General features: G+C 43.5%; 1 protein-coding gene across 2 annotated transcripts in view; it reads left to right on the plus strand.

Annotated features, from left to right (window-relative positions):
- The first annotated feature begins 1,751 nt into the window (after positions 1-1,751).
- PELI1 (pellino E3 ubiquitin protein ligase 1) overlaps positions 1,752-12,259 on the plus strand; it is a 272,271-nt gene continuing 261,763 nt past the window's right edge. The window contains exon 1 of one of the 2 annotated variants that reach the window (XM_078649426.1): positions 1,752-1,889. The gene's annotated coding sequence lies outside the window, so the exon portion shown is untranslated. The remainder of the gene's footprint in view (positions 1,890-12,259) is intronic. The other variant, XM_078649428.1, reaches the window with a different exon arrangement.

Genomic DNA, 12,259 nt, shown 5'->3' on the forward strand with positions numbered 1-12,259 from the left:
TGGGTGCATCGGTGGAGCTGTGTGGTAGGTGACTCAGTGGAGCTGTGTGGTGGGTGCCTCGGTGGAGCTGTGTGGTGGGTGCCTTGGTGGAGCTGTGTGGTGGGGGCATTTGTGGAGCTCTGTGGTTGGTGCATCGGTGGAGCTCTGTGGTGGGGGCATAGGTGGAGCTCTGTGGTGGGTGCATCGGTGGAGCTCTGTGGTGGGTGCATCAGTGGAGCTGTGTGGTGGGTGCATCGGTGGAGCTGTGTGGTGGGTGCATCGGTGGAGCTGTGTGGTGGGTGCATCGGTGGAGCTGTATGGTGGGTGCCTCGGTGGAACTGTGTGGTGGGTGCATCGGTGGAGCTGTGTGGTGGGTGCATCGGTGGGGCTGGGTGGTGGGTGCATCTGTGGAGTTGTGTGGTGGGTGCATCTGTGGAGCTGTGTGGTGGGTGCATCTGTGGAGCTGTGTGGTGGGTGCCTCGGGGGAGCTGTGTGGTGGCTGCATCGGTTGCATCCCACACTCATTGTTTCAAGATAAAAGTATGCAACTTCCCACCATGCTTGAAATGCACGCAGAAAGAAAGCTTACTAGTTAGAAAGTATTAGGCAAAGTAGGACGCTGAGTGAAAATATGCCTGCAAATGATCACAGCCATGTAAAGTTACAGAAAGCCCCCTGAAATGATAAAAGTGTGTTATATTCAAATAAAAGTACGGTAACACTAGTTAAAACGAGTCTTTGAGGCATAAAGTTTGAAACGCAAAAACAAGAAGAACTCACTTAAAAAGTAGCAAACATGCATAGTTCCATAGAGCAACCTGAAGCACAGGATGAAGACAAGCACACAAAGGAGACAGCTGGAAAACGTATCCACTATCACAGAGTGCTTAATCAAATAGACAAGTGAGAAAAGCCATAAACACCAGGGGTGCGGGGAAGCAGATTGCCTTCAAGCATATGGGGAAAGCGAGGCACTACAGAAGCGCGTGAATAATTAGGGGAGGACAAATGCAGACAAGGCCTGGGGCAAGCTTGTGGGAGGAAGGCTGGTGGCATTGTGCACGCGCTCACGTGCACTGCATCAAATCGCCAGTGGTTAAACTCTAGTTAAGCCACAATAGAGCTCGCCAGCTATGCGCATGCGCATCAGCAGGCGAGCCCTAAAAAAGACTTAAAAAAAGACTCAAGACATGTAAAAAAACACAGCAACAATCCTACACTCCTACCTACCTAAAGACCATCAATCCTACCTAACATTAAATAAACATTAAAAATAAACATTAAAAATAACATTAAACATTAAATAAACATCTAAACAAACATTAAACATCTAAACATTAAATAAACATCTAACTCAGAAATACAATAAAAACGTTACGGATTTAGTCAACAGGAATTCGAGCTTCATTATAGCACAATGTACACCTGCATGATATACGTAAATGTGAGCTAGTTAGCACGATCTGTAAATTACAAATAAAAATGTCACAGATATTTCTTTCCAGATATCAGTGGAAGCTACGTTATGAAAGCTCAAACGAGCATGTGCATTGCCACTTGAGTTTGTCATGGTCTTCCAGAAAATAAATGTAGGAGCCTAGGTGGGAGCCAAAGATTCACGATGGCTACCATTCTTCCCTGTATTCGACATGGATTTTGGGCGTCTGTCTAGTTGTTTTTTCCAGTGCGCGTGCTCTGTGCTGTTCGTCCGTTTGTGTATCTTCCAGCTCTTCCGGGGACACCATATGCCTGAATCCAGCCCGGAACATGTCACGTGACGGGGGTCGGTGGGTTGTACTGAACAAGAAAACTAGTCCGAACCGGTTCTCGCGCATTGTTGCTGGGGGCTTCGCAGGCAGCAAGAGTAGAAGTTGAAGAGTGGAGCAGGAGCGACGTGCAGCGTGGAATGCGTGAGTGCTGGACAGGGAGCCATCTTCTGCCTCGGCTCTGTTTACATCTATGCTTACTCGTCATTCTATGCTTTCATTTTGGACTCAGTGACAATGAGGAGATTTCTGTTGACCACAATTTTGGCTGTATTTCCAGGAGACCTGGTTTATAATCCCAGCTCCGTCCGACAACCACGAAGTGTGATCCTGGGCGCATGTTCCAAAACCTTCTTTCCTTTATTTACAAACATAATGAGCGTACGGGAATGGTCTGAACACCGGTTGTAGAGACAGTGCAGCCAGTATTGGGCACTATATTACACGCTGGGAGCGTGCACGGCCTTCTGCACAGTTGTGTGCCTGGAGGGGGTACCCTTTGTAATGGAGCTGCTGAAGCCTCTGTGCTTCTTAGTCGTTGTGTGTGGGATAATGAGATGCCTATTCATTTTCTTTTGTCATAGTAGCCGGGGTTTGTGTGTGTCTGTACTATGCACGGAGCACGGGCAGCAGTTATGCATATGCTATTGTGTTTTAGGCAACAGCTGTTAATTTATTGTTTTGGCAGCTTTTGAGTAATCTTGGTGTGTTCTGAAGCAGACGCTGCTTTGGCTGTTTCTAAACGACTTCTAAACGAAGAACATGTACTTGGATTTAAAGAATAGACCTGTCATGTGAAGGCGATGCCCCTGCTTCTCGATGCATTCAGATGGGAATTAATGGTGGGTACCTGTAATGTCACCCGCTGCCAGGCGCACACAGTTGTACTAGCTATAGTGAAGTTCTCGAATATTGTGTTTTAGGCAACAGCTGTTAATTTATTGTTTTGGCAGCTTTTGAGTGATCTTGGTGTGTTCTGAAGCAGACGCTGCTTTGGCTGTTTCTAAACGACTTCTAAACGAAGAACATGTACTTGGATTTAAAGAATAGACCTGTCATGTGAAGGCGATGCCCCTGCTTCTCGATGCATTCAGATGGGAATTAATGGTGGGTACCTGTAATGTCACCCGCTGCCAGGCGCACACAGTTGTACTAGCTATAGTGAAGTTCTCGAATATTGTGTTTTAGGCAACAGCTGTTAATTTATTGTTTTGGCAGCTTTTGAGTGATCTTGGAGTGTTCTGAAGCAGACGCTGCTTTGGCTGTTTCTAAACGACTTCTAAACGAAGAACATGTACTTGGATTTAAAGAATAGACCTGTCATGTGAAGGCGATGCCCCTGCTTCTCGATGTATTCAGAAGGGAATTAATGTTGGGTACCTGTAATGTCACCCGCTGCCAGGCGCACACAGTTGTACTAGCTATAGTGAAGTTCTCGAATATTGTGTTTTGTCACCTGATACTGTCTGTCAACTGCGACCTGAGATTGTAGTGAACTAAACCATATAAAATATCCTTACATTTTGATGATAACGTAGCTTCAGCCTCTGGCGGACTAAATACTTTTTATTTTTTTTAACATGTTGAAATCTCTTCATTGTCGTCATGTTCTCCTCCAGCGGTTCTAAGTTTTATATATGTGGCAACCAGTACAGATTGCCGTTTGTTATGAGCGTATTAGTGTGTTTCACACGTGTAACGTTCAGCGGAAACCAAAACCATGGAGCAGGACTCCTACTTGAAACCCTTTGTAGTTTTGTTTAGGCCTCTCAGGAGGGGGCAGGGCACGTTTCCTGTATACACGAAGCGTCAGTGTGCTGTGCTTTGTTTCCATCTGATACCCCCCATGAGCACGTATGCAACAAAGCTGCAAAGAAGGGCTTTTAATCCCATTTAAACTCGGCAGACTGCAGGGTAAGATCCCAGCGTTTGAGCACAGCTGTCAAAATTGGAATATTGATTTCCTATAGACCGTTTATGTGCAGTCAGGAGGAAGATCTCAGGGTCTCAAAATGGCATGTTGTTTTTTCTATTGTATTGATAGCCACCTGCCCCCCCCCCCTTCCTGTCTGATCTGCTTTGTTTGCCAAGTTCATGTGCACTGATTTGCATTGCATGCCCCCTTTTTTTTATTTAAATGAGGCAAAAGGCAAGGGGAGTCAGTTCGCCCTGCTGTATTTCCTACTATATGAGAACGCACACACGCCTTATTGCGGAGGTAAGAAGGGGATTTCAAAATTACACGTTAAACGGTTAAAGCATCAGTAGCAGGGATTACATGGGAGTAAAGGAAAGATCCAGTAATTGCAGGTATGTTTGTAACTAGAAGCACTCATTATCGTTGGTTTTCAAAGCAATCCAAACATGAAAACAGCCTTTGTTCTACGCGGACTTCGAGAAGGAAATGTAGTTCTGTTGCCTGTAAATATTTGGATGGGAGTGCAGCAGTGCCCTATGGACCGAGGCCATCTCAAATAAATGTATTTTGGAATGTTGATCAAATTGTATTCTACAGGGATGTTTTCGTATTCTGCTGCTTCTGCAAGGAGTGCTCTGTTGATTAATGACCTCTTGCTGTATAGTTTTGTAATAATTACTTATTGCATGCAGTATTGGACCGGTTAAATGCGTCGATTTTAAAATAAGACCAGTGCCAACCTAGCCCCAGCACCTATTGTTCTGTTCAAGGATAAACAGCTGGTTTTGATATATTTCTTTTAAGCAAGTTTACAGCTTATGTAATTTTACCTGGTAAATACTGTAGATGTGGATATAATGGGCAATACTTGAGTAAAGCTGTATTATTGTCAAGGGTATCTTGCTGGATTGGTGTCCTCTGGTGTGCTGTGTTAATTTGCTTGTTTAATGGGTAACTTATTCCGACATACCCTTCTTTCTCCAATTTGTACCATTTCGGAATTGGGTCCACCGCACTTGAAATGAGCGAAGAAAAGAAGTGAAGAATCTTTCTGTCTTGCTGTGGCAGCATTGCCCCGAGAAGTGTCTGTGCTGACCTGTCATGGGAAGTTGGTCCAGTGGTACTAGGCCCTGCTGCCGCATACTTAGTGTGTTCGAAATCTGAGCGGGCTTGGCGTACTTATTTCCGAGTGTATTCATTTTGAAAGTAACATTTATTAGACAATTGGAATGATGAGAGCTCCATTGAACATTACCTAGGTTCCAATGATAGGGTGGACTAACTGAAGAAAGAAAATTAAAAAATAAAATCTTGTTATATTTTCTCATGCACTGTACTAGTCGTGATTTCAATGTAAATTGATACTTGTATAGTGCACTAATCACCCGCAAGGGTCTCAAGGCGCTTGTACGAATACCGCTGTGGAACCCATCCTGGCTTTCCCTCTGAGGTGTCCACTCCTGGGCACCCCCAAGGTGGAGGCCAGGCATCCTTAGCGTTGTGGGGGCCGTTGTGGAGATTAAGCAAGCTATTGCCCAGAGTTGCGGAGTGGGACTCCATGATTGGAATAGGCACCGAGGCGAGAATTATCAGGTCCGTGGAATTTTTGAGCCTAAGACCCGCCGAGGCGGGGAATTGATCCCTGGTCCCGGGCTAGACCTCTGCATCAGGGTCTGCCGCTCTAACCATTGAGCCACACTTCTCCACTCCATTGAGCCACACTTCTCCACTATGACAAATACTTTATAAGTGCTCGTGTTTGTGTTCTAAGTCCCAGTGATACTTTGGTTCACTGTGCATTTAATATACATTATTCTATTTCTGCTAAAGGCATTGGAGCTCCAGAGGTTTGCAAGACTGGCAAAGATATGTCTGACAGCGACTGTTCCTATTACCATCATCAGCCTGTTCGCTTGGATGGTAGACGTTTGGGCTGCACTGTTGTGAGCAGACACTATGAAATCTTGCCTTGGCTCCTTAAGGTGCCAGTAATTTAATTGTTTGACGCCATATAATTGATATTGCAGCAGGGTGGGCTTTATATGCGAGGACAGCAATATGAAGAATTAATTACTGTGATTCACTATCCCAATTTCCGTCTCCAATGTTGATATTTACCCTCCCAGTTTTTTTTTTTCCAGGTTACTTTCCACTCCTGTTTGAGTTCAGCAACCAGAAAAGTAGTCGACGGGAGCATTGCCTGTTTGTTGACGTTGTTATCTGGTGCTACATGTAGCTTGCCACCCCTTCCGGGTTCTACTGCTGGTTTCAGTCTTATGACCAGGCTGTGTGCTGCCAAGCACCCACATGCAAGCCACAACACCTAGTTTTATTAACCTATTCCTCACCACTTTATACCCACGTTTTACACATTTGCTTCCAAAAGTAGACTCGGTGCATCGAAAACTTACGGCTGCAGCAAGGGTGCTCGCACCAAAACATGTTAAGAACCGATAACGTGGCTTATTCCCCCCCAACACGAACCTCTTGTCCAGCAGTAAACAAGGCTTTGTCGATCCCAAACATATCTTCTCGAGTCGAGTAGCGGGGGAGGGTTGTAATGTGTGCTCTAAACCGTCCTTCGTTGCCACTTATTTTATTTTCCCTTGGTGCTTGGCAGGAGTACATCTGTGGTGAGACCTCACAACTGGCTCCTGGCGAGGCGTAGCTTCAAGCCTTCAATGTGAAACCGGCAGGGACTTCTGGAAAACTTCTTCCTGCTTCAGTGAGCAACCACTGGGGAAATACTAGAGAGAGGTGAAGTCCAGGGCATCACGTAATTCTCTTTCAAAGTCGCTTTAAAAAAAATTATGACAACTATGTTAAGCTGTAACTGGAAACCCTAAAGCACTTAATGCACTGTGCAGCCTTCGGTCGGTCACCCTCGAGTCACAGCTGACCTTTGGAAAGCATGAATTCATTATACTTGAGCTCGATGAATATGCAGTCTATTGTACATACATCAGCGATGCAATGGTGTAAGGGCGCAAGTACCACAGAATAATCAAGTCTTGTATGTGCACATATTGTAATAAGCAGAGGCTCGAATGAGCAGCACGACTCGTGTGCCCTTTCTCTTCCAGTTGTGGCTGCAGCGTTATATTCCTCTTATAATTCTACTTGAAGGTCAGCCAGTGCTTAACATGGGCCGGTACGGAGTACCTGCACTTCTGAGCTGGCAGGGGTAGAATGAGAATCTTAATACAAGTCATTAAGTACTTTACATATTACTAAATACTTGCGGGCAAAATTCTGTGTTTGAAGTTGGGGGAGGGGAGAAGGGGTGCTAGTAAACTATTGATATTTGACAGGAATGCCTCCAAGTCCTAACTACTCATTTAGAGAGTGTCTTTGTGTTTTCTGTAAAGCGCAATTAAAGCAATAAATCCCGGTGCCGATTTAATCATTTGCGCCTGATAGCACACGTGCATCGAATGATTAGGCTTGTAGCGAACACAATAAAGCAAGAAATGAAAGTATCTTCCTGTTGCAGGGAATCACAAAACGAGACCACGGCAGGATCAGGTTGGAGACACGTTTATTGTCTCATTATTCACAGGAGCCCACGACCAGGTCCCTGCACGTCCAGGGCAACGGCTTGACTCACTCCAACCGTCCTCTGAAGAGCTGGAGCTGGAACCTGGAACGTCTCCTAGAAGCACACAAACTACTACTGTGCGTCTCCTGACGCAGCACGCGATGCCCAGCCACAATATACATAATACACGTCATCCAAGCATATGTTGACTGCGCACCTTTAACAATATTTACGCATTTCTTGTGTCGCTACATTGTGAATGCCAATAATTGGGATTCGTTTCGCTGTTTTGCCAGAATGCAAGAGCTATGTTGTGTGAAATCACTTTGTTCTGATCTCTTTTTTTTCCCCCCATCCTCCTCCTGAGCTAATATGTACAAAACAAATACAAATTTCACAAAAAGCAGCTGTGTTTAACTCTTTGCAGTGTTTCCGCGTGCTGGGCGCTTGTGGTCTTGGCGTCTGTCAGCTGCACTCTCATGTGCTACTTCCGGCTGTCTGTCAGCACGCAATGCGTCATCTTGTCAATATGGATGCATGTGATATTAAAAAAAAAACATGCAAAAACACACAAGCAACGCAAATGGCAGCTGCCCAAGTTCCCGTGCGCTCACACAAATGTTTTTTTTTTGTGTGTGCCGAGAACTAAGCATTATAGGGTGCTTTCGTCGACAACTGCAATAAGAACGATTGGTGGACAGAATGCAGAACAATGTCATACAGTCTCCCCAGTACGGAGATCTGGGACTAAATCCATCGTTTTTTTGCTCACCGTTCCAGTTTGAACCCAGCCATATGCAAATCAGTTTTGACCCTGTGCCCAATGGGAACAGACCAGTCCTCCCCAGACTGGAAACTAGTATCCTCGGACCGGTGCCTAATGGCGCACTTTCAGGAATTTGCCATAATCGAAATTTCACCTTGCCCTGGTGGTGACACTTTGATTTACGACCGTTATAAGCTAACTTCTGGCAATGGTGTTGGACGTGGTGCGTGTTTAGTGGGGGCACAATCTAATCATGTACTATCATGTGGCTTGAACATAGACTGAGTGGTTAATGCATCCAATCATAAAGCTTCTTTTTTGTATTAAAAATGTCTCACGGTTAATGTTACAGTGTATACCGGTTGAGTCTCTTAGTAATACCGCCCCCAAGATAGGTGCGCTTTTGCTTCGGTAACTTCGGGGAACCTCTGTATCTTGGTTATTAGATTGGGAAATAATAGGCACTACTATTGGGTTATGCTAGTGGAAGTCAGCCTTCTATAACCCAGACTCCTGCTGACCTCTACTCCCACCCCATCTTAAGCCTGTTGCCTAGGCCCAGTGCCATATGAATGTAAGTGTCTACCAGTAAAGTGACAACAGCATGAAGTTCCGGGTCGGCGCAGCAAGCTTGAAGCTTACTTTCAGAAGCGACCTTGTAAACCCATGCGTGCTTTAAGCCTTCATTCAACAGCAGTGAGCCTCCTTATGAATAAAACCGTAGTTGCGCAAAGGTTGTGTGGGCAGGCCTTCCTGGATATCCACTCAGGTCTTCCCAAAAGGCACATAATGTGAATGTCTGATACTACAGGGCCTTCTGGAGTTAGTCTATGTGCCCAAATGCAAGTTTCCCTTTAAAAAGCTCTTTTCAGATCAATCAGAGCAGTGGTCCAATTCAAAAGCCAAGGCCTCTCTACAAAAAGGCACCTCTGTGTAACTAACCTTTAATTTTGTTGGCTTCATAGTAGTTAGCGCAGTAAAGAGTGGTTATAGAAACGTCGCATCCAACCTACACAACTGAAGTGCCGTAAAGTGTGCTACTTTTTCTTCAGCGTAAATTTACTGAGAGATTTAATATGTTTGTTCTATTGAGCTTGTGTGGCATGGTTTGGCGACTAGTGGTGTTGGGAATGACATTACAGTTGTTCTAATGGTATGGCTGATTCATTTTTTACCTCAAGATATTCTGTTTGGTTGTGTGGCCTACACTACAGTGGTGGAGGTAACGTCCATGCTAACATATGACATAGCTGTGCTATGTTTGATTTAGAGGTATTGCATCTCTTCTGTTGAGTGGTTGACTGTTCTTTGACAACTATGTAAACAGTACTAACTTTGTATTACTTTGGTGCGATTCCTTGAGTCTATCGGTGCTGTTTGTGTGTTCATTTGGCATTATGCTTCTGGACTGTGACCAGGAATGTAGCGCTCAGTGCTCCCAAGGCCAGTCATGTTGTGCCTGGAGGCCAGGTACCCCACTCTCTGGGGTAATTGGCGAAATCAACACGAGTTTGGTGGAGGACACTGCTCGGAGGTGGGGAAAAAACCAAGCCATCTAATGGAGGAAGAAGCGGAGGGGCTGCTTTAATTTGAACATTCGAGGAACATCCTGTGAAGGACCATGGCCATGGAAGTCCTTCATGAAATCAGGTGCTGAAATTACTTCAGAGGAAGTATCCGTTGTATGGTCCACCCACATGAGGAATACAGTGCTCCCTGAGCCTCCACCTCTTGGGAGGAACACACAGTTCAGGGGTACATAACTATGTAACTGAATCTGTGATTTTTCTGAGGACATGCGCAACTAGATAATTAAGATGACTGTCTAGTGGTAGCTGGCAATTATTCAAACCCACACAGTTCCGTTCCACTTTTTGCGTGGATAAATGATGGTAGCTACCCAAACCCTTGGTGAGGAATATAATGATTTTTAGTGGCAACTGAATTATTCTGCATCCATATATTTGTGTAGCTTGTCTAAATGCAGGCCACTGAAAACTAGGGTAGCTGAAAAAGAAGGGAGTGGAGCAAAGTAGCAAAACATTCATTGGCAATTCCAATAGGTCTGGTTTATGAATGAAAGTGCATTATGTGTTATTGATGAGTTTAGGCACTCAAGTCATCAACAAGCACTTCCTTGCTCATACACCTATTCATCCTCTGACACAACCACAATAAGACTCACACACACTCAACAACATACTCTAAATTAAATTGTTCAAGTAGAAAAATTTAATTATGCAGCAGTTTAAATACTGTGAGGATATGTTGGAAATAACGAAACTACCCCTAACTGGGTTGTCTGCCTTGTAATTTAATGTACGTAGTCTATCACTATTAACGTGTTGGTCATCTTGCAATGGTAAAACAATGGCATTCCATATTGGTTTCCTGGTTTAGAGGAAGTGGCCATGTGATACGCTGCAGGTGAAAATGGTGGCAAGCAAATGACTCGTTACTACTGCTTGGAAAGCTGTAGTATCCACGAAAACATTTAAATAAAATGAAGAGAAGTAAGGACTCGAAAAGGAAACTATAAAAGGAGAAAAATGAAAACTAAAAAACTAGCCTGACATTGGAGCACACTCCTTTTCAGTTGAATGAACTAATGCAATCAGAAAATGCTATCTTTTACATGGCAAGGGAGCCAATGACTGGTGTGAACTGAACTATTCCCCTATGCAGGACACTGTCGTGGATGGAAGCATAGTGTAAATGATGCTCCCATCAATGTCAGAACAGAGCTGACATATCTTTTTTGATATACATTTACCTACATGGGTATACATATTTAATTTTTTTTAATTACAAGATTGTGGCAGATGAGAGATTCTAGCAAGAAGTATACTTTAATACAGAGAACTAGCATCCTTTAAGTGCTTTATTTATTGACTTTAGCATATGTTTTTCACAATCGGTAAGTCTGGTCTACTGTGTATATAATAACTTTTCACAATGAACAGTTTACACATTTGATATCATAAATAGTTTCCTAGTGAGCCAGACATGCCTCTTGGTGTGATCATTCTGTTCAGAGGCGCCCATACTGAGTGTTATCTTTCCCACTAATCAACCATAGGCATGCAATCATAAATTTGCATAGTATTTTGCTTTGCCAACTGTAATTTTATATATTTATACAACCACACTTTGGACAGTGGACCGCTCAAAGAAAAAGGCACCAATCCTTAAATCACCAGACAAATTAATTTTCCAATCCTAGCGTGCTCTTTCCAAATGCTCCCTGTCCTAAGAGCATCACCCAAACCTGGGGTCAACAGTCAATTATTTGTCCAATATGGAAAAGCACCACTTTACAAGTCCTGCTTGAAGAAACTAAACCACTTTTTTAGTGTCTTCACACACAAACGCTGAGTCTTGATGTCAGTTTGCAATGCTCGTTTAATGATCCTTTTTTAGGAAAAACCAGCCAACGCGTTTCGTTCTGAAAACAGAACTTCTTCAGGGCGAAATCGTTGTTCCATAAAGTATTGGATTCCAATCTTAGGATGGTAACGGAGGAATGAAAGGAAGCGTAATATCCTTTATACTTCTTTTCTTTAGTAATCACTTTCACCAAATCAAGCTCCGAGATATAAGACTTATATGTGTCCCACACTGGTATTATTCCGTATATTATAGCATAGATAGGCCCGAAGTCCGTTAATTTTCAAGAATTTATATTATATTATTGTATGTATTTAATAGACAGTATCTTAAGCGCAGAAGTCCATCCTATGCCTTGTGGGATATATTTCTTTATAGTCCAAAGATAATGATGAATATTCGTACGGCAGATACGGGTATCTGAGATGGCGGCGGTTTGAATCAACGATACGCCGCAGAGTTGATGCATCGTGATCAACTATTTCAGGTGACTGCCGTACGAATATTCATCATTATCTTTGGACTATAAAGAAATATATCCCACAAGGCATAGGATGGACTTCTGCGCTTCAGATACTGTCTATTAAATACACACAATAATATAATATAGATTCTTGGAAATTAACGGACCTCGGGCATATCTATGCTATAATATAAGGAATAATACCAGTGTGGGACACATATAAGTCTTATATCTCGGAGCTTGATTTGGTGAAAGTGATTACTAAAGAAAAGAAGTATAAAGGATATTACGCTTCCTTTCATTCCTCCGTTACCATCCTAAGATTGGAATCCAATACTTTATGGAACAACGATTTCGCCCTGAAGAAGTTCTGTTTTCAGAACGAAATGCGTTGGCTGGTTTTTCCTAAAAAAGGATCATTAAACGAGCATTGCAAACTGAC

The sequence above is a fragment of the Lissotriton helveticus genome, chromosome 6 (assembly GCF_964261635.1).
Source record: "Lissotriton helveticus chromosome 6, aLisHel1.1, whole genome shotgun sequence".
NCBI classification, from domain to species: domain Eukaryota; kingdom Metazoa; phylum Chordata; class Amphibia; order Caudata; family Salamandridae; genus Lissotriton; species Lissotriton helveticus.